At 41.4% G+C, this 22,665-nt stretch overlaps 1 protein-coding gene across 8 annotated transcripts in view; it reads right to left on the reverse strand.

Annotated features, from left to right (window-relative positions):
• The window catches only part of tnrc6c1 (trinucleotide repeat containing adaptor 6C1), a 462,004-nt gene that overhangs the window by 140,504 nt on the left and 298,835 nt on the right, over positions 1–22,665 (reverse strand). The window lies entirely within an intron of this gene.

Raw genomic sequence — 22,665 nt, forward strand, 5'->3', positions numbered from 1 at the left:
TTAGGGATCACATATAATTGAGATCAGTGATAGAAAGGAAAAGAGCTAAGTGGTGGTATTAATATATTAATGGAGATACAGAAATGGACAAACATTTTTTTTGGTCAACCAGTTGCATGACACATAAAGGCCGGTCATGTTTAATATTCTCCAATTCAAGCTACTGAGAAATCTACAATTACTTGTGCATTTCTGTGTCTGACATGGAGTGCACAGTCACCCCTGTATAGACACATCCCACTTAGCACATCCAGAGCGCTTAGGGGCAGATCGTTAGAGCCAAGGCTCAGGGAATCATAGTCTGCATTGTGCTATAAAGCTACAGCTTAAACCAGTTAAAACCATGCAGGGCACTGATAAGCTTTCCACTGATTGTTTAGCTTGTACCACCCTACCCATTAGGGATTTGGTCTCCCAACATTATCTGGATGTTGCATTGGCTCAGTGGTGGCATTCTTGCCTCTGTCATAAGGTTGTGGGTTCAAACCTCTCCATGACTTGAGCACATAATTTAGGCTGACTCTCCAGTACCGTATTAAGGGAGTCAGAGGTGTTGTCTTTCAGATGAGACGCTAAACCAAGGTCCCATCTGCCATCTCAGGTGGCTGTACAAGATTCCATGGCACTACTCGAAGAAGAGCAGAAGAGTTCTCATGGTGTCCTGGCACAACATTTATCCCTCGGCCAACATCACAAAAAAAGTTTAATTGGTCATTTATCTCATTGCTGTAGTGGGAACTTGCTGATCCTATATAAAGAAAGGTTATTAGAGCCATGGAAAGGATACAATAAATATTCACTAGAATGGTACTAGGAATGAAGTAAACAATTCCAAAGGGTAAAACCAGCAACTACATGCTGTGATGTTTATAACTCGTGTGTGATCAAAATCAGATGTGTTAAATCACAGCTTTCTTATTTACTATTTCCATTTGTCTCATTTCAAATTAATTTGCATTCTTTTGTTTTCCTTTGCATTTTTATTTTTTCAGTTTCTTTCTCAATTCTGTTTTTCACTTTTTCCTTGTCCCTCTTTTCTTAAAACTTTTATTGGTTTAATTTCTTCAGTGCTCAATCTTTTTAAAGCCAAGTGCAATCAGGTAGTAAGCTGACCAAACAGCAAAATATTACATGGTACTAGAGAAACTAAAAGTCAGTGGTTTCAGTTGCAGCTGTAGGAGAAAGAACTTTATTATATACTCAGGCTAAAAAAAGAGGGGAAGCAATGCAAGTTAAATGGAACTAAAGCAAAGGCCTGGGGGAAAAAATTGGCAGAGAAGCAGTTTGAAGAGGAAGGACAGAGGAACTTCAAGCTGTGGGGAAAACAAATCATCCCAAACTATAAGCACCTGGAAGTGAGGGATCTTTTGTTATTTTATTATTCCATCACCATCTGTTTTCTCCCTCCCTCTCACCTCGTTCATGCATCTTAAGGATTTTGAGAGATCAGTTAAGTCAAATATCTTTTATCTGGTCATCAATTAATTTGAGTCATAAAAGTAGATTCACTAGTTCAGGCATTTTATCAATGAGAACCAAGTAGATACTTGATGGAAATGAACAGGAAATGTGCCTTCTGAAATGTCTGTGTGTCAGAATTGTGGAAGTCTGAAGACTTTTGTGGTGATTACTGTTTTGCTAATTATGTTCTAAAAGGGTCAGTCATTAGAATTGCAGAGAAACATTCATGTGCTGAAGGTGGGCATTCAAATAGCGATTTGTTTTAATATATAGACACTGTTAGACTCAGCTATTAAGGGAACAGAATGGGAGGAACAGCCAAGCAAGTTCCACTAACATGTTGAGGGTGTAGCACAGCAAAAAAAAAAGTCTGACAAAGTGAATAACAGTGAAAGCATGCTTCGAGAGCAGATTTGGTACAGGAATGAAGGGAATAGCTGTGTCAGATAGGTTTAAGTTGCTGGAAATGTCCAAGGAACAGAGTTGGCAAAGCACTTGTCCTACTACTGAATTTGCATCCAGTCATGTTGTAAGGGCCAAGCTAACAGGATGATTAGAGATGAGTATCTGAACAGGATCAGGAGTTAAAAAGCAGCTGGCTGAATGGTGGTTGTAAGCTATCATATTTTTGGACAACTAGGCACTGTTTTTAGAGAAATGCAGAGTAGTACGGGAGCGATTACCTGCTTTTCAACAATGTGAGCAGATGGCTGTTGCCACAAAGAATTACTTGGTCAGTTTTTGGACAAATGTTGGGAGAAGGAAAGAGAAGAAAAGAAATGACTGGCCAGAGGTTGGGAAAGACACAGAGTGAACCTCTAACAGAGCGAGGACATTCAACTGGGAATTTGGCATTTGTGGGAAGGAGGTACAAAATGATTTAAACCAAAGCACTATAGACTTAGACTGAGGGGAGCTTAAAGGGGAACCGCACGAGGAATCAAAACAAGGCAAGGAGCAGCACCGAGGGTCAGTCCTTAAGTATTTAGTTCACCAGTTAAGTGTTCTAGTCACAAATAGTAAAGTGCCTTAAAGCCAAACAAAGTTTAAATAACTGTTAGCTAAGATGGCAGGACAGCTAGGGCCCATTGCATGCACATCCTGTGCCACATGGGAACTCCAGAATACGGTATCCTGGAGAATCATGTGTGCAGAAAGTGCCGCCAACTGCTTGAGCTTGAGCTCGAGGTTCCTGCAGCTGCAGAAGGTTCAGACGGAGAGGGACTGGGTGACCGGCAGACAGACTAAAAGGAACAGGCAGGCAGTGCACGAGTCCCCTGGGAGTGTGGCATTCAGTGTTGAATACCAGTGAGGGTGTTGATACCTCGGGAGTGCAGTCAGAAGCAAATCCACGGCACCGTGGGAGACTCAGCTGCACGGGAGAGCAAAAGAAATGAAGTCCAGGGGATAGACAGGCATTTCTGCAACCGCTGACGTGAGCTCCGCATGGTGTGTTGCCTCCCTAGTGCTAGAGTAAAAGGACATCAGAGGGTGCAGAACATTTTGGGGGGGGAGGGGGAGGGGGGGGGGAGGGGGGGGGGGGGAAGGGGGAGCAACCACTTAAAATGCATTGCTTTATGTCACTCAATAAGATAAAGTCCACGAGGGAACCAATGACATAAGAAGGAAAAGGGCTGAGATCCTGCAGTCAGAGTTTCTGGAGCTAGGGAGGAAGTTAAAAAGCAGGACCTCAAAAAGGTAATAATCTCTGGATTACTCCCTGTCACACACCAGTGAGTATAGGAATAGTAGGATAAGACAAGTTAATGTGTGGCTGGAGCAATGGTGCAGGAGGAGGGGCTTCAGATTCCTGGGGCATTGGGACCAGTTCTGGAGCAGGAGGGATGTGTTCAAAATGGACGGGTTGCACCTCAACATAGCTGGGACCAATGTCCTCATGGGGAGGGTTTAAACTTATTTGGCAGAGGGATGGGCACCAGGATGAAAGAGGAAAAACAAGGTGCACAGAGGACTGGGAAGGACAAGTAGCACTAGAGTAAAGTACAGTTCAGAAATAGGAGGGGTCAGACAGGGGGCAAATGTGAGGCAGTCTGGAGATTAGAGTACATGTGCATAAATGCATGTAGCATAGTAAATAAGGTTGATGAGCTGCAGGCTCAAGTCATCACATTGGGACTGTGATATAGTGGCAGGAAGAGAGACCTGGCTCAAAGGAGGAGAGGTTTAGGCACCTAATATTCCTGGCTACAAGGTATTCAGGAAAGATAGGGAAGGAAAGAAAGGAGGGGGCATGGCAGTATTGATCAAAGAAACTCACAGCACTGCAAAGGGATGATGTAGTTGAGGGCTCAAAGACAGAATCTATTTGGTTAGAATTAAGGAAAACGGAGGAGCTGTTACGCTACTGGGTGTATACTATAGGCCACCAAATAGTGGGACAGGCATAGAGGAGAACATTTGCAGGCAAATTATAGAAAGATGCAAGAACTATAAAGTAGTGATAATGGGGGGCTTCAATTATCCCAATATAGACTGGGACATTAACAGTATAAAAGGCAAAGAGGGGAAGGAATTCCTGAAATGTGTCGAGAACTTTTTGGAACAGTGTTTCCAGCCCAAGCAGGAAGGAAACTGTACTGGATCTAGTTCTGGGGCAGGTGGAGCATTTTTCAGTGGGGGAGCATTTGGGGAACAGTGATCAGAGTATCATTAGAACAGTTGTGGAAAAGGACAAAGAAGCATTTTCACATTTGACTGTTAAGTGGAGGAGGACAAATTTCAGTGAGTTAAAAAGGGATCTTGCCCAGGTGGATTGGAGTCAAAAATTGGTAGACAAAACAGTAATTTAACAATGGGAGGCCTTCAAGGAGGAGTTGGTTCGGGTACAGAGTAGACATATCTAAACGAGGGCCAAAGGAAAGGCATCCAAAGTTAGAGCTGGTTAAATCATGGCACTGATTGGAAGACTAAAATGACAGGGTTTAGAGTAGCTACAACAAAGTAGGATTGGTGGTAATATGGAGCCAGAAGGATATTGTTACAACAAAAAGGAATGGTAAGCATTTTGTCTCATAGTTTGGATTAATAGGAACAATGGCAACTCTTGGATGCTGTTAGAGTCCCTCAACTGTAGGAGAAGGAAAGGAGGACTGTGAAAAAGCTAGAACATTGATCATGAGTGTGTTCAATTGCATAGCAGAGGAAAAACTGAGTACATGTTCAAGAGAGGTATTGCAGGACTGCTTTCTTACCCAGTTTGAACAAGTTCAGAAGCTATTCTGGACCTAATCTTGGAAAATGAGCCAGGGAAAGTAAGTAAGGAAGGTGAGGAGTATCCAGTGGCTAGTGACTTATATCAACAGATTTGAAATGCTCAGGTGGGTATTTGCAAAGGAAAGGCACAGACATAGTGGACTTCAAAAAGAGCAGACTTTGAAAGGTGAAATTAGGTTAAATTGCCTGAAACTAAATAAACTATGGAAAGTCGAAATTGGAAAAAGGTGTGACAAATTTAAGAATCAGCTGGAGAAGCTGCAATCACAATTCATTCCAATAAAGTCTAAGCAGTGGAAAGGACAGAGGCCAATACTATTATGTAAGGATGTAAAAGAGCAGTTTAAGGGGAAATGCATTAAAAAAAAGTTATGAGGATTGAGAGACATAATTAAATTAAGATGGGGGCAGAGGGTTTCAGTAATGCAATGCTGCCAACGATATTTTAAAGGTTTTGTCCATGGAACACCTGCCACAACCATTGTGCAAGAATAAGTTCACATGTGGTACTGCTCTTCTCTAAAAACCTCAGTATTTCTTCCAAACTTTTTGGAAATATACCTCATTTTATAAGCATGTGAGTCTATTTTCACCCATTGTGCCTATAAAATTCTATGTCAATGCAAAGGCATTCCACTGCCCTCAAATATTTAATCAGCAGTGCAAAATAACACTTTGACCCACTGGATAGGTTAATTAGTAACTCAAGGTACTGTATGCTAATTCAAACACTGCATAATAAAATTCAGCCTAAGGTTTTTAAAAAGCATGCAGGGAACCAAGGTGGTACAGTGGATTAGACATTGACCCTTCACCTTTGGCACCTGGGTTCAATTCCAGCCCTGACTGATGGACTGAAAGTTTCCTCTGCTGGATGCAAGGATCCAATGCAGAATAAATTTGGCCAGTATCAATCAAGTTCCCGTTAAGCATAGACCTACACCACAAAACCGCCCAATTCAGCAGACTGGCAATCTCAGACGGCTGTTGTACAAAATGGAAAACATGTCATGGGGCTGTTCCTGAGAGGTTGGGCTGATGCATGTTGCCAGGACAGAGTATGAGGGAGCTTTACCTGGCTGTGATATACCTGGCCTGGGAATGCATGAGGCTGACACTATAAAGCCTCCATTTTACCTCAAGAGAGAGTCCGGCATGCAGGGGCAGGGAGAATGACAAGCAGATTGGACGTCTGTTGCCCTAACCGAGCACAAATCACTAGGTGGCCGGCCGGCGGGCGAGTGGGAGCAGGATTGCAGGCGGCAGGAGCCCACAGCCAGGGACCCGCGTGAACAGTCCCTAGCACTAAGGGAAACAGTCAGCGAAGGAAGGGAGTTGTGGTTGGAAATTTTTTGGGGGGCTTCTCCTGGCCCACAAGGAAGCCCAAGAAATTAAAAGTACTTTCATTCCTAGGCCTCTTCTGGTTCCGCTCCTATTTGCTACCAGATTTCACTGGTGTATTCGGCACCGCGTACAACTTGCGTGATTCGTATTAAAATCACATTGGTCTTTATTGTGTCACAAGACCCTAACTTTAACATATTCATGAGGCCCTCATCTGTCTGCGATGAATGCCTCTGACACTTCTAAATACCTGGAAATTAAAATGGCGGCAGGCAGGAGCACGTCATGCATGTAGCGATAAGTACTCTACTGCTATTTCAACCCTGCCTGTCCATCCCTTTCCTATTGGGTGGGTAGGGGTACAATTGAGGCTGAGGTACCTAAAATGGGAGTAGTTCTATATCGAGCATTAACATCCCTCACCTTGATGACCAGAAAAAACATTTAAAAGTCAAAACTGCAATTATATTGTCTAGTACAATTAATACCACAGCAAGGAGAACTCTACTGTAGTGAAATGCATTTGATCAATTTTCTCAAATCAAATTAGAATGAAGAATAAAGAGAGAAACTATAGTCAGTTTGCTAAACTTGGCAGATCCAGTAAAACTATGTCATAACTTCTAGCAATATAGAATAAAATGAAATACATATTTTGCAAACTACAATGAGTCAATATAACCTATTAATGCAAGGATAAGGTACATGTGTTGGCTGAAAACGAGACAGGATTATATGCATCAAAAACTGGACTGCTTTATTAATGCAATGCTAATTAAACATTGCACAAGTCAAAGATTTCCCCAAAGGAACAATTTAAGGTTAATCACAGATATGCACGTAATCTGAAGGCTGCATATAATAGACATCCTAATACTCTGCATGTGTATGGAATTCAGAGTCCATGGTGTAAATTTTAACATACCAGTAGGAGGGAGGGGTCAATGAATGCGCAGGGAACCTGGAAATTTTTTCGTGCATTCTCTCAAGCGACTGCGACTCAATTGAAGGCCCTTAATGTGACTTCCGGGTTTCACGTCTCCAAGCTGTGCAGCGGGTACACAGTGGGCGCACTGCGCACCCGAAAGACATTTTGGGAGCTGGATTATTTAAAAGGGCCATTACAACCAAGAACTGAGCCAAATGGAGCAACAAAGGATGAGGCCAGCACGCTGGTTCAGTAACACTTTGCCGGAGTTGCTACCAGTCAGTGTGAGGAGCAGGAGGGATACATTGTACTTGGTTGACAGGTGGAAGCGCCCTGCCTCTGCCACCACGGCACAGCTCGAGGTGGCAGAGGTAGTAAGCAGCAGGACCACCATCTCAAGGACATAGGTGCAATGCAGGAAGCGCTTCAATGACCTAACCAGGTCAGGAAGAGTGAGAACTGTTTCTGATTCACCTACATTCTATAGTGCACATCACACCCCCCCACCCTTCACTCTGCCCTGCCAACTCCATCACATCACTTCTCATACCCACTTAAGGCTCAGTATCAAATTACCTTTACTTTCTGCACACTTCCTCACCTCCCCATTTGTGAACCCACCACTCCTACTCACCCAATCCTGTTCCAATGTCACGATTCTGTCTGATACATCTCTTTCATTAGTAGCCTCACTCACACATCTGTTCTTTCTCCCCTTGTAGCAGAGAGCCCAACGTGCAAGAGAGAAGACGAGGACTGGAGGGGAGCTACCACAAATAGGGGCCTGATAGAGGTGGAGGCCTTGGACCTCAGCCAAACAGTCCAATGCTGTAAGAAATATGATTTCTAGATGAAATCATAATTATGTATCCCATCCTGCAAAGCTTCAGACATTTGGCTAAAAAGTGAAGTGCAGGTCTTACGTCTGAGAATACAAAAGGGAGCCAGCATCCCACAGGAAATGATATACCCGACATCAGGCAAAGTGATTGAGAATATTGCAGAGACAATAAAACTGTGAAACAGACACATTGAAGACCAATTGTCAGAAAGGGATAACAAAACTTCCCAAGGCATAATCAAAGACTCGGGACCTGGACACAGACTAATCCTGTTATGTTAATTGCAGGAGCTTTGTTCAGATAATTAGGTGATTGGCATATATAGGATGAGACATCTTAAATATCTGCATCTGAACAACCAAAATACACAAAGATAAGGGCATGTCCTTCCCCCATAAGATAGATAGAATGAAAGGGGGAGAAAGATGTCCGGGACGGACGATATCATGGGGCTCAAGCTATCTGAAGCAAATATGCTTCAGATATATAAACTGGAACACTGTCCCACTAAAGTTAGAAGCAGCTTCTGGGGAGACCGAGGCCCACACACCCTATGATGCCAGGCCTGATCAACTTGAAACTTCCTAGAAATAGGTTGTACCATCCTGGTTTATTTGATATAACTGTATTAGAATGTTGTTACATAAATTCTTGTTGTTTGGTATAACCGCATTAGAACGTTGTTCTTATGTCTATAATCAAATTTGTACGTTCGGTCACAGTCGGGCCTGAATCATTGTGGAAGTTATTATTAAGGATTAACAACCCTTGGTAACATTAATAACATATTTTCAACAAATGCCTAGCTGTTGGAGATGCCGAGACTGGATGTTAAAGTTCTGTCACCACGAACTTCTGGTGACAGAACTAACATCCCTCACGCAAATCAGAAATTGATGTCATCAACGATTGACCTGTTGCACACCTCAGTATGCTAATCGCAACATAACTTCTGAAATGATTCTTAATATTGCTGTATGTTTTCTTCCAGGGCCTTCAAGGATTGCTGAAGCAGCAGACGACCTGGACAAGGGCAATTCCTCAGGAGAGGCTTCATGCCTCTAAGGGCGCACCGTCACATCATATCGAGCCATGCACCAGCGCAGATATTCACACCTCGGTGGATCCTATTACACTGTTAGTTGGGTTGTCACCAGGTGATTCACCACACACAAGTGAGCACAAGCAGACACAGGTGGAAGGGGCAGCTGTGGAGAGCCTGCATCGGGGGGCGCACTCTTCTCCAAGCTCCTCTCAGATGAACACAGATGCTGAACCCTGGGGTTCTACAGCTGCCCCTACCACCCGTGTCTGCTCATGCTCACTTGTAAATCACCAGATGCATCTTTGTGAGTTACTGGAAGACGTGCCATACCCACTCTCCATCAAAGCGGAGAGGATGGAGGAGTCCACCACCAGCGAAGGTAAGTGCGGGAATATCTGCGATGGAGAGAATGGCAGCCTCCAATGAGCTTCAAGAATGGCTCACAAATGAGTCCATTCAGGCCCTGAAAACAGCTGTGCGGACTCAGGCTGCCGACTATTCTGCCGCCTTAAACAGATAGATACTTTAGCGGTGTCCTTACGACACATCACAGATGTCCTCCAAGCTGTGGTCCAGCAGAGTGGTAGGAGTAATGTGGCCGTGGCCCTGGAGAGGGATAATGGCAAAAGGGGACATGGAAGTGGGGACTTCACTCAAAGCACTCCCACATCTCACCCGTTGCTCCCTTCCTCCCCACCCCCTCAACCAGAACCTGCATTGCTGCCTTCTCTCGCAATGGCCGAGTCTGCCCCTGCACAGGTGGAGCAGTCTTTAGCGGGGCCCCCATAGGATCCAAAACCCAGAGGGCGTAGGCAGAGAGCATCTCAGCAGTCAGGGCAGGGACTTGAGCAACTTCTGCTGAAGCCACTGGGGATGCACCACATAGAAGCAATAGGAAGAGGAAGGCGAAGGTTTTATGATCACCAAGAGTATGCATTAAATGTCATTTTTTTCATTTATTTGGTTTTTTTTGTTACACTCACATTAAATGTCATCCTTGTCACCACCACTGTCACGTCTTGTCCATTCTTGAGTCCCTTTTGTGAAAGTGCCCTTGCATGTGCTTCATCGTGAATGGCAAGACTTCATGCCACCCATTGGGCGCGTTTACAACGGGTGGCGTTCCAATGGCTTGTTCAGTGAGAGCTGGTGGTGGTGATGTGACTGTCATTGTACTGCTACTGTGCCTAGTTGGTGGGGTTTCTCAGGAGGTGTCATAACTCACGTCTGCAGGGGGTATCCCTTGTCTCCAAGCAGCCAGCCCTTAAGTCTGTCTTGTGTGTGGAAGAGGGCCGGGATATTGGACTCTCGCAAAATGAAGGAATCATGGCAGCTGCCAGGGAATTTGGCGCACACCCGCACAAACCACCTCCGGTGGTCACAATCCAGCTGCACATTGATGAAGCGATATCTCTTTTAGTTGATGAACAGTCTTGGCTCACGTGCAGGTCCTCAGATAGCGACTTGTGTGCAATTAATTGCGCCCTGCACCCGTGGGAAGCCAGCCAGAGAGTGGAACCCCACTGCCCTCAGTCTGGCTGATGTCGTCGCAGGGGAAATTGACGTAATGGGGTGCCCTGGCAAACAAGCCATCCGTGGCCTGTCGTATACACTTATGTGCAGACGACAGAGATCCTGGTGATGTCACGATGACGTCCTGGAAGGATCCGGAGATGAAAGAAGTGAGGGCAGTGGTGACTTTAACTGCAATGGGCAATGAGTGTCCACTAGGCCCAGCTGGGAGCAGCTCTGCACGAAGTAGCACGCAGATGTCTGCGACCACCCGGCGACTCAATCTGATCTGCGCAGGCACTACTCCTCAGAAGTCCAGAAAACTCAGCCTCTGCCTGTATACCCTCCTGAGACGTCAGCCCCTCTGTTCCTCCCCTCTCTGCTCTTCCGCGAGTTCTTGTGGAGCTGAAACTCCCAGGACTGCACACTATGGTGATGTGCCTCCTCCTCAGATGTACTATAAAATAAATTCATTGCGCCCCCCCGCCCCCCCATCCTGATGTCAGTTTGAGGGGGTCCAAAATGTAGGTAAATATGTCTGAACACAAGAATTCTGAGTGTGAACAAAGAAATCTCAGTCTAAATACAAAGAACTCCCATCCAAAGATTTTTCTGAGAGAGCTGATTGCCCTTCTGCAAAAACTCACCTTTTTTCCCCACTTGTCAATCACTGGTTTAAAGATCCAAATGAGGGCCGGCTGCAACTCACCTTCGTTTCCATGGCGTGTTTCAAAGGCCACGGGAGACACGTTCATACACAAGGTTAATACACAAACATATTACAGCTTTAAGGACTTTAAATAGCTCAATTGGCCCTTTAAATATCATCCCACTGACTAAGTGCCGACGGGACTTCCGGGTTTCAGAAGTGTGTGCGCATCCAATCGCGTCTGGGTTAAACTCGGAAGTTGGCACTTTGGAGCCAGGATGCGACCCCGCTCCAAAATCGGAGTATTCTAACTGCCCACCTGCCCCCAACCCACCCATTCTTGGGGGTTAAAATTTACCCCCGTATCTTCACCTCAATAAATCAATGCTAACAGGAGAGCTGGGTCAGCTTCAACCAGAATTTTCTGGGGAAAGGAGGAGATAATGACAGATTCTTCTCATTCTATGAATAAAGTTCAATTTCCACATACAATTATCAAAGAACAAAAGTAGGGCCAGGTGGTTTGGGGAAAGCAGCGAGAAGATTGACTCTCAATCACCTGGCTCATTGACTGCATCCTCATTACTGAAATATCAGAAAGGAAGAGCATGAATATTCCAGTCTCATTTCTGTTACGCATGACCAACTAATGAAAAATCAACAATAATCATAATGTTGTATGTGAAAAATTAAACAAACATGGTAAAGGTATGTAAACACGATTAAAATTTTTTTAAAATAAACACTTGGCTGCCTTACTAAAGAAAAAGATGAGTATTGTACAGCCTACTCAATGATGAATCAATCATTCTCTCTTATTTGGAAACTTCTGCATACTATAAGTAAACACATCACATTAGCACCAACACTGAAAGCAGATCTCCAAGAATCTACATCTTCAGGCCAATTTGGAGTAGCACAATGCCAAAATGATAATCCTCCTGATCAGAAATGTGAAGGCAATAATGCCTTAAGTATGGAAACTGTTCCAGGTAACTACTTTAATATAGCTTCAACAGGCAATCTTGAGCATGATGTACTGGCGTTCTACTGGGACAAATTTTAAACTTTCCTTGGTGGCTCCTGCCCAGGAAGCAACATAATGAGATGCATTGCATGACCCAGTTCACAAACATCTGCTTCCCTAAGGTTTTAGATGAAAACAACCATTAAATCCGGCAAACGTTTTTCATCCTGAACATGTAGTAGGCTAAAGTCCCACAAATATCAGACAAATAATGATTGAGGGTAAATATGGAAGTCTGAGGTGGATAAAACCCGTTGCTTCCCAATGGAAGCCAGAAACTAACTTTGGCATGAGCAACAGGGTCAGCAATGCAAGGGCAAGTATAGGGACCCACCATCAACATACAATGTGTTAGCATGTAAAATTAGTGGACAAGGGCCAGGATAATAAGAACACAAAAGGTTCAAACAGCTCAGAGGAGAGTTAACTCAGATTCATACTGATGCAACCCAAAGGTTGAAGGGTCGCAACATTTATGCCCCTCCATGAAGGAGGACACCTTCGATATTCTTCCATGATACACTCACTAGCTGATGACGGTTGCAATGTGAATTCTGAGGCCCTCAACTGGCAGCATCTGAAAGCAGTGTATCACAAGTCTAAAGGTTAAAGAGTGTTCTTGGCATTATGGGGTAAAGTAACACTTCTGTGCTCCTGGCAGGGAGCCTTGCCTACCAGGAAACATTTCAGAAATTCAGGCATATGCTACCCAAGATTTTCCAACTATGTTAGTGGTCAGAAAATTTTAGGCAGTGCACATCCAAATTTCTAAAATATGCTTCCAGCAGGCATGCTTCCCACTGGGAGCGAGGGCTCATAAAATCACCCATTATGGGTCTTCTGGAGAAAAATTCTTTTTGAACAACTTTCATTTATATAGCTCCTTTAATGTAGGAAAACATCCCAAGTTTTTCTAATGGCACTAAAAATAAAAAACTGGCCAAGCCGAGATAGTATGCATCCCAGAACACCAAAGGAGACTGGCATGAATAGAGCTGAAGCACTAACCATAAATTTTCCAAAAATCTTTGGAAATGGGAATTGTACCAAAGGACTGGGAGATGGTAAATGTAAACACCTGTTCAAAAAAAGGATGTCAAGAAATTATAGGTCAATCTTATCTCTGTTGTTGACAAACTCCTACAGCCTAGAATACAGGATAACATTAGTGAATGCTTGGAAAGATACTAGGATCATCAAGGTCAGGCCAGGTTTGACTATGTAATTTTTAAGCAAATTGCAGGATTATAGATGAAGAGAATATTGCAGATATTGTACATATGGATTTTCAGAAGACATTTGATAAGTTGCTCATCACATTTTAATACTTTTTACTCCCCCCCCCCACAATGAGGATTGGGAATTTTTTTTTTAAATGTTAGGTCTTTTAAAGCAAAGTATATTCACACAAGTTTTGTAAAAAAGCACTAAGAAAGCTGGGTTTTGGTATCCTGACAAGACCTGCCAAGGAACCAGACAAATCCTAAGTCCCTCCTTTAGCTTCTTACTAAAGAAGGATCTGGAGTTCTACCTCCCAGCATAGATTTAGGGATGATTGTTGCCTGAGTCAGCTCGCCGAACTATCTTAAACTAACCAATTTGAATCCAAATGAATTTACTAATCTTCAATTATGTTGCCCTCAAGTTACTGAGTGAGTGAATTAACTCTTTCTCGTCAAATCATCAAGGAAGAAGCCAGACCACAAGTCATGCACTAAACACTATTTACTGGTTATATAGCACAACTTTAAGTTAAAGTAGTGTACACAAACACTTAATAGATATGCATAAATGTCATCAGAGTTGCCTAGCAGTTGAGTAGCAAATGATTAATGGACAGTTACTTAACAAAACGAGTAGCATGACTCAGGCAATTCAGTGTATCACCGTAAACCAGTGCCAACGCGTGCGGAATATCAACTATAGCACTGACCAGGGTCTGAGGTTATAAATTGGTGAGATTACTTTAAGACTAATTCTTTAAATAGTTGACAAGTTAATAGCTTTGAATAGCCAAATAACTCAAGTCAACATGTGTAATTAACAATGTTCAGAGATAACACAACCTCATCTTCACGAACGGCGCCGTTGAGTTAATCTCCTTCATTTCTTGGGTCGCAGCCGTTAGCCCCGCCATGAAGGAGCTCAACACTCCAGAACCTGTTTAGGTTAGAACTTCAGATTCGACTGAACCCACCTTTCACACAAGGCTTCCCTCTCACCTTTCATTATTTCAGACTACTCACAATTAAGTGACATTCTTAGCTCTGCCTATAATGGGCAGGTGTAGCCGTAATTTAGTTTCTAAATTCTGACACTGTCTTTAAAAAGGTACCTTGTACTGGTACGGATAGCTCTTGCACCTGCTAGAGCAAAGTTCTTACAGAAGAAGAATAGAGGAAACACAAGTTTTCTGATTAACAGAGACCAAGAAAGACTGCTACTTCTACCAAAGACAAAAAAACTGCTTCTCAGTGACCTGTGTCAGGGGGGCTTGCCCCTTTTTGTCTCAGTAGACGGTTGTCCTAAAACTCATGATCTGATAGGTATTGGTGCTTATTCACTGAGCAGATAAAGTGATCTATTTTCAGAATACAATTTTATATTCCAAAATAATATGCCAAGTATTTGACATAGAAATGCCTCACAACACAATGAATTACCTTTGGAATGCAATGTTTGTTGTGTGGGCAAATACAGCAACCATTCTGTGTCATCAACATCCTACAAATGGCAATGTAATTAATAAACAGTTTTATTTTGGTAGTATTAGTTGAAAGCAATGCTAGTTAGTGTAGCAGATTATATATTGATGTACTGGTGTGGAGTTCAAACCCATAACCTTCTGACACTGAGTTACGAGCGCTACCAACTGAGCCAAACCAATACATGTACAAATAATATACTGAGCCGATTAGTATGTACAGGGTAAGGCACCATCAACTGTGATGGGAGTTAAATAAGTGATAGATAACTCAAGGGTGGCAAAGTTATAAATGAATTATGGTAAGCCTCATAAGCCAAGTTGACATTTCAATAATGATGTAATCAGATTATACCACATTTATTATTCCACCTCAGCAAGAATTCACTTTTTGCCTGAAGGAAGGCATTTATAGAGAAAAGGTAACCACTCTGCTGACCATATAAATTTAAACTAATACTTTCACAAAGAACATCGTTGCCAAGTCAAATTATTAAAATTACCTACCAATCATCATCGTGGGAGCACCATCATCACAAGGACAACAGTTCAAGAAGACAGCCTAACATAATTTTCTCAGGGCAACTAGAAATGGGCAATAAACATGACCTCGCTAGTCCTACCCACATCGTCAGGACAAACAAAAACAGGTGTAAACTGAAAACTAGGTCAATGGCTTCCATTTTTGTTCATACATAATTAAAGCAACAAGGAACTGTTGCCACTCAGACTCAAACCAGAGCACTCACTGCATACATTCAAGTAGAGTTGCCCCAACACACCCTCCCCTCTTCCAACCCTAGTCTACTGAGAATTTCTTCTGAACTAACATTAGGACAGAAACTTCAGCTGTTGCCTCTAGACTCCTCTTCTTAAATCCCTTTATCGCTCCAACCTGAAAATCCTCATTAAAACCTGCCTCCTGGACTGCACTTTTGGTCACCTCTCCTCCATTTCGGGTCGAGTCTAAAGGCCAATTGTGAATCACTTTGGTTCATTTTGCGACTTTACAAGGCACTATGTAAATGCAAAGAGCACATAAAATCAAAGGATTGGGAAGTGGAAAGAGAATGGACTTTTTTTTCACCCTTTATAAAATTTAAGAATTTATTATAAAATTTATATGTAATTTGCACAGTGAATAAATCTCACTGACAGGATTGTTCTCAATGCTCTTTAAGTGACAGCTTGGCTCAGCTGATAGCAGTCTGATGTCCGAGTCAGAAGTTTATTGGCTAATGTCCTACTCTAAGACGTCAGCACACAATCTAGTGCAGTTCTGAGTGAGTGCTAAATCGTTGGGGATGCTATCTTTTAGATGAGATATAACTTAAGGCTCCGATTCTAAAGCTTTACCCCAAACCTTTCAATTTATCAAAGAATTACAGCAGTCACATTTAAATCAGAGAAGGAAGAAAAATAAAAAAGAGACACTAAAGAAATCATTGCTGATTTTGTGCACAGGCAGCACCATCTGGAAACACCATCAGCAGCAAAGTAAATTTGGCAGGGGATGATCTCATACAATATGCAGAGTTTGAAGAACTTTCAAAGAAGTACTCTTTCACTCACCCAATCCCTGCTAAAAAGCAACAAAAAAAGGTCCATATTTTAAGAGCTAAATGCATGCATGAAACATGAGCAACCATCCACTCACCCCAACTCAAGTGTTCACCCTTTGTACTCTTGGGAAAGTTACCAATTATGGATAACCCTGTCCACCAAAAATGAAGCGTCTCTGCAAGGAGGTCTAAAAACCTTTGTAAAGGTTCTGCATCTTCGAATTGGAGTCATTAAAAGAGCATCATGACACGTGGCCAATGAAGGACCAGATATTACTCATGATAGCAGCCAGCAAGGAAAATACAACTCACTACAAGGAGAAATCCAGTGAACAATCTTGAATTTGGAACATAATTTTTGAATCCCGAACACCAACAAAGCTTCACTGCACCTCAACTGAGAACCTCAGATTAGCACAAAGAGTGAAAAGAGCAAGAAACCCCTCAATTCCATTACAATTCAAGCTCCGTTGTTCTCTACGTGTGAAAGACAGACTTCCATTTACATAACACCTTTCACGTCCGAGATGTCCCAAAGTGCATCAAAGTCATTTTTTGAAGTGCAAGCACTCTTGTTTTTGTATGCAAACACAGCAGCCAATTTGCGCACAGCAAGGACCTATGAACAATAATGAGATAATGACCAGTTTGTCTATTTCAGTGCCGTTGGTTAAAGGATGAATATTGGCCAAGAAACCAGGAGAGCTGCTTGCTCTTCTTCAAAAAGTTGCCATGAGATCTTTTACGTCCCCTTGAACTGGCAGATTGGGCCTCAGTTTATAAGTTTGATCCAAAAGACAGCCGTCACTACTGCAGTGAAGAATGCTTTATAACTTAGCTTTTCATATCAAGAATTATTTTTTACTCTGATCACTTCAGTTTGCTACATGATAATAATGCACTGGCTTTGTGGAGATGGGCACATCTTCTGGTAAATAGCCTGGTTAAAAGATTCATGTTGCAAATTTACTGTTTACAGTTAGCTGCAGTGGATCTGCTGAACAAATTAGCTAGTTTTATAAGTAACAGCAAAAATCAGAAACTGGAAAACCCAATTTTAGTCTGGGCTGTAAAGAATTTTGCTATTTCAACACCCTAAAATGTGTGTAACCATCTGTTGTGACAACTAATTATAGATGCAAGCCCTCCTCTACATGGATTATATTTGCCATTGTAAATAGTTAAATAGCAAGAAAACACAGCGAGAAAAGTAAAATATCAAGTTAATTACATACAAGTGAAAAAAACCCGATAACTCACAGGTTACTGCGCGTGGGGCTTCCTAAGAGTAATAAAGTTGGTATCCCACTGTGTATTCTGTATATAAAAAGATATTAAAAAAGACCTAGAGGGTAAATACATAATCTTGCAGTGAAGCTGTGCCACTGCCATCCTTGTAATGAAGACTTTATCACAAATAGTATTGCCCGATACATTTTTGACCGGAGATAAAAAATAAAATCAGCATTCTGAACACATTGAACCCAATTTAAGTAAAACAAAACTGCAGCAAATAATGTGTTTTATCCTTATTTTAAAATTATACTTCTTTGTTCCACTTAAGGAAACACTACTGGATGATAATGCTCACAGAAAAAGCAAACATTACTTTTTTTAAGCTGAGAGCTTAATTGGCAAAAGCATTAGTATGTGTTACAATAACGGTGTCACTCTGGCTGAACCCAACAATCCCTGAAGCAGGCCTACTTACTGGCATTTTTTAAAAAAACCAAATAAAATAATTACCACAAACTTGTTTCTGACCGTGCAATAGTAAAACAGTAACTGTATGTCGATCTTACAAGGACGTTTTTACAATATTAGAGCAATTATGGCATGAAATGGTACTTCTCAGTCATGCCAATTTAGGTTTTCAGACTCAGGCCATTCTAAGGGTTCGCAATGTCATGCTTTTATCAATCTTGGGCTAGAGACGCTATGTGCCACCAGCACAATGTTCAGAGAATTCTGTGTTTGATTTTTTGTTGTTTGTTGACTTACTACTAACCTGTTGCTATATATAATGAAACAAAAACACCTGTTTTTAGCACTGTTTCATTTGAGCAATGATATATAGTCGAAAGAGAGTTTGGACAAGGGTCCCCAACAAAGAAGAGTTTGAAAACTATGTAAATTGTTTTTGTTGATTTTGATATCCCTTGCAAGTTGCTTTTCATACTCCCTTCTTGTAGCTCTTGCTTTCTGTTTTGTCACCCTTTTGTGATCCTACAATCTTTTCCCACTATTTATGGAATAAAGTAGGACAAAACTCCACCCCCCTCCCCCAACGATGCCAGGACTTTCACTGTGAAAGGTCCTCAAAAACTTCAAACAGAAAATATCACCCCTGCAATGGTTCGTTATTCACCAACTCGAGTACCCATTTCATCTACCATGTCGGTTCCGTTTCAGACCAATGAAATCACAAACAAATGGCTAGAGGCCAGGCTGTCTTTTTTATTAAATTATTTGTTTATATTGCTCCTTCTGAATTCCCATAGGTACAATGACATTTTACATGTTTTCAGTTTAGACTCAAACTCTACATTACTTCTTTTCAGCCAAAAAAAAGCCATGGACGACAAAAGGAGGTAAGGGACAACATAAAAACTAAAAGAAAAAGCATACAAAAATTCAAAAAATAGCACAGATCCTGGCGACTGGGAGAGATACAAAGAACAGCAAAGGGTGACAAAACAGAAAGCAAGAGCTACAAGAAGGGAGTATGAAAAGAAACTTGCAAGGGATATCAAAATCAACAAAAACAATTTACAGTTATATTAGGAAAAAAAGAGGGTGGTCAAGAGCAATGTGGGCCCCTCAAAAACTGAATGGTGATATTGTAAATGAAAATAAGGAAATGGCAGACATGTTAAATAATTACTTTGCGTCGGTATTTATTGTAGAGGAAGAGGACAGCATGCCGGTCACCCCGAGGAAACTAATTTTGAATCAGAGATGGGGACTCACCATAATTAATGTAAATAAATTAGCAGTAATGAAGAAAATAATGGCACTGAAGAGTGACAAATCCCCAGGACCAGATGATTTCCATCTCAGGGTTTAAAGGAAGTAGGTGAGAACATTGCAGATGCCCTAACTATAATCTTCCACAGTTCTCTCGATTCAGGAACCATTCCTTTAAATTGGAAAATTGCACATTGCACATGTCAGTCCACTATTTAAGAAAGGTGAGGGAGGGAAACCAGGAATTATAGACCAATTAGCCTAACATCTATGGTCAGGAAATTACTAGAGTCTATAATTAAAGACTGAACACCTTGAAAATGTTCAGCTGATCAGAGACAGCCTGCATGGGTTTGTAAAAGGGTAGGTCATGCCTGACAAACCTGGTTGAATTTTTTGAACAGGTGACTAAAGTAGTAGACAGGGGAATGTTTATGGATGTTGTTTATGTGGACTTCCAGAAGGTATTCGATAAAGTCCCTCATAAGAGACTGTTAGCTAAAGTTGAAGCTCATGGAATGGAGGACAAATTATTGAGCAGCAGCAGACTGAGAGAAGGCATAATGGGCAGGATGTGACTACTGGTGTCCCACAGGGATCTGTGTTGGGGCGTCAACTATTCACTATATTGATTAATGAATTAGATGACGGGATAGAGAGCCAGATATCCAAGTTTGCCAATAACACAAAGATAGGCAGCATTGTAAGCAGTGTAGGTGGAAGTATAAAATTACAGAGCGATATTAATAGATTACGTGAATGGGCAAAACTGTGGCAAATGGATTTCAATGTAGGCAAGTGTGATGTCATCCACAATGGACCTAAAAAGGATAGATTAGAGTACTTTCTAAATGGTGAAAACACGAAACAGTGGAGATCCAAAGAGACTTAGTGGTCCATGAACGTAGAACATTAAAATGTCATGGACAGGTACAGAAAATAATCAAAAAGGCTAATGGAATGTTGGCCTTTATCTCTAAAGGACTAGAATATGAGAGTAGAAGTTACGCTACCGCTATACAAAGCCCTGGTTAGACCACACCTGGAGTACTGTGTTCAGTTCTGGGTACCGCAACTTTGGAAGGATATAGTGACCTTGAAGGGAGTGCAGCGTAGATGTACGAGAATGATACCTGGACTCCAAGGGGAGATTACACAAACTAGGGTTGTAGTCCATGGAATTTAGAAGATTAAGGGGTGATTTGATTGAAGTTTTCAAGATATTAATAAGGGGAACTGATAGGGTGGATAGAGAGAAACTATTTCCGATGGTTGGGGAGTCTAGGACTAGGGGACATAACCCAAAAATTAGAACCAGGACTTTCAAGAGTGAAGTTCGGAAACACTTTCTACATTCAATAGGGTGGTAGAAGTTTGGAACTCTCTTCAGCAAACAGCAGTTGATGCTAGCTCAATTGTTAATTTTAAATCTGAGAATGACAGATTTTTGTTAACCAAAGATATTAAGGGATATGGGGCTAAGGCGGGTATATGGAGTTAGGTCACAGATCAGCCACGATCTCATTGAATGGCCGAACAGCCTCGAGGGGTTAAATGGCCTACTCCTGATCCTATGTTCCACTGTTGCATAGCACCAGAGTGCTCCAAATTAGTTTGAGAATATTTGGCACAGTAGTATTCTTTTTAATTACCTAACTTCAGATAGTTATAATTATTGAGCACTACCAATTCACGAATGCATGTAAAAGTATTAAATTTGATAGGATTTTTGATACAAAGAGGATACAAAATATTTTGCTCACTGGAACTCACAATAGTTAACCAGTATGCCTTTTTCATTGCATTGTATTCATGGATTAACTTGGAAACGAAGTATTGATGAATTCCTGGCCAGAATTTACATCTATAATAATACTCAGTTAACATTATTCAAGATACACTGGACATTAGTTTAGCAACAGGCATCAAAAGATTCTTGATCATAGGACTAAAATTTAAGCCAGTCAATGGGATACAGGAGAAGGAATACCAAACTCTAAATTTCCATTTCTTCAACAGAGAAAACCACATTATTACAGAATACTACTAAAGACGGTATAGATTCTTAAAATGCTACTAGTGGCATTTTGTTGCCATGCTTGCAACTAACCAACAAAATGCAACAAAGATGGTTAAAACTACAAATACTCAATGGAAACAACTATATGTGCTTCATGAAGGTCTTGCACTGCAAAATGTATCTCTCTTCCAAGAAAGCGATTCAGCAAAGGCCCAAGTTGCCCCTTTAAAAACGGAATTATTCTTGGTAGGTGATTTACTTTTAAGCCACCAGGCACTCTCCTGCATCTCATCTAAGTGGCCATTACTCACACGAGACTTGACAGTGAATGTTGGCAAGCTATTTGACCAGTTGGGTCATACAGCCGAGCCCAATCCCCAAATCTACACCTGCAGATAGTGATCAGACTTGGGAACCCTGGCCAAATTTCCTTTCTATAACCCAAGGGCGCTGAGGCATATTGCAGAAAACCAAACCAAGAGATCAGCTAACTCAGCGCAGAATGAATACTGAACTTGGAACATTCCTAATCTGTATAGCTCAACTGCTCACTGATCCACCAGGGAAAGCCTTCATGTATAATTTTTATACACACAAAATCCTTGAACACAAAGCATCTTACAGTATATTCAAGTTTTTGGGTTCAATTTCCAGGAATAGCTTTACATTTCATAAGGAATGTCACATTTTTACCCTGCTTTTTCTGATTGCTATGCCTATATACTGTTGTACACCAAACAATGATTAAATATCTTTCTGGGAAATGGCCAACAACTTCCTTAAACCTCTCATTATTTACTATAATTCTGAAGGAAAGAATGACCTTGTTTCAGGAAATCATATCAGCTTATTTCAAATTTTGGCAGATTTCACAAAATACATCTACTATACTTCCTACAATTACAATATTTTGGAAATGATATTAATTACTAAAAGTTGAAATTTAAAAAAAGATTGACTTAATCTACACAATATATAAACCTCAGTGCTAAATGTGGAGGTCTCTGGAATGCATTCATTTTCTGTACACCTCCGACAAATAGGGCAATATCTATGACGTTTGTAAAAATGATTTGGTGCCAAATGCACGTTGTTGCTAAATGTAAGTTACTGCAAAGAGTCACAAAAGAGACAGGTTTTTAAAAAAAAATTGAATTCCGCTATATATGCAAGAAAAAAAATCCAAAGATAGGTATTAAACACGTTATACAAAAATCATATTTCTGCACCACCTACAAAAAACAGTTCTGGTACAGAATATAGACAAGTCCTACCCACATATACATTGGCCTCACTGTGGGTGTTTGTATTCATAATTGTATGCGCCAAACACTACTACAAGCAAAAAAAAACGAACGTTTCAAAAACTT

This window comes from Heptranchias perlo, chromosome 23 (genome assembly GCF_035084215.1).
Source record: "Heptranchias perlo isolate sHepPer1 chromosome 23, sHepPer1.hap1, whole genome shotgun sequence".
In the NCBI taxonomy this organism is placed as follows: Eukaryota; Metazoa; Chordata; class Chondrichthyes; order Hexanchiformes; family Hexanchidae; genus Heptranchias; species Heptranchias perlo.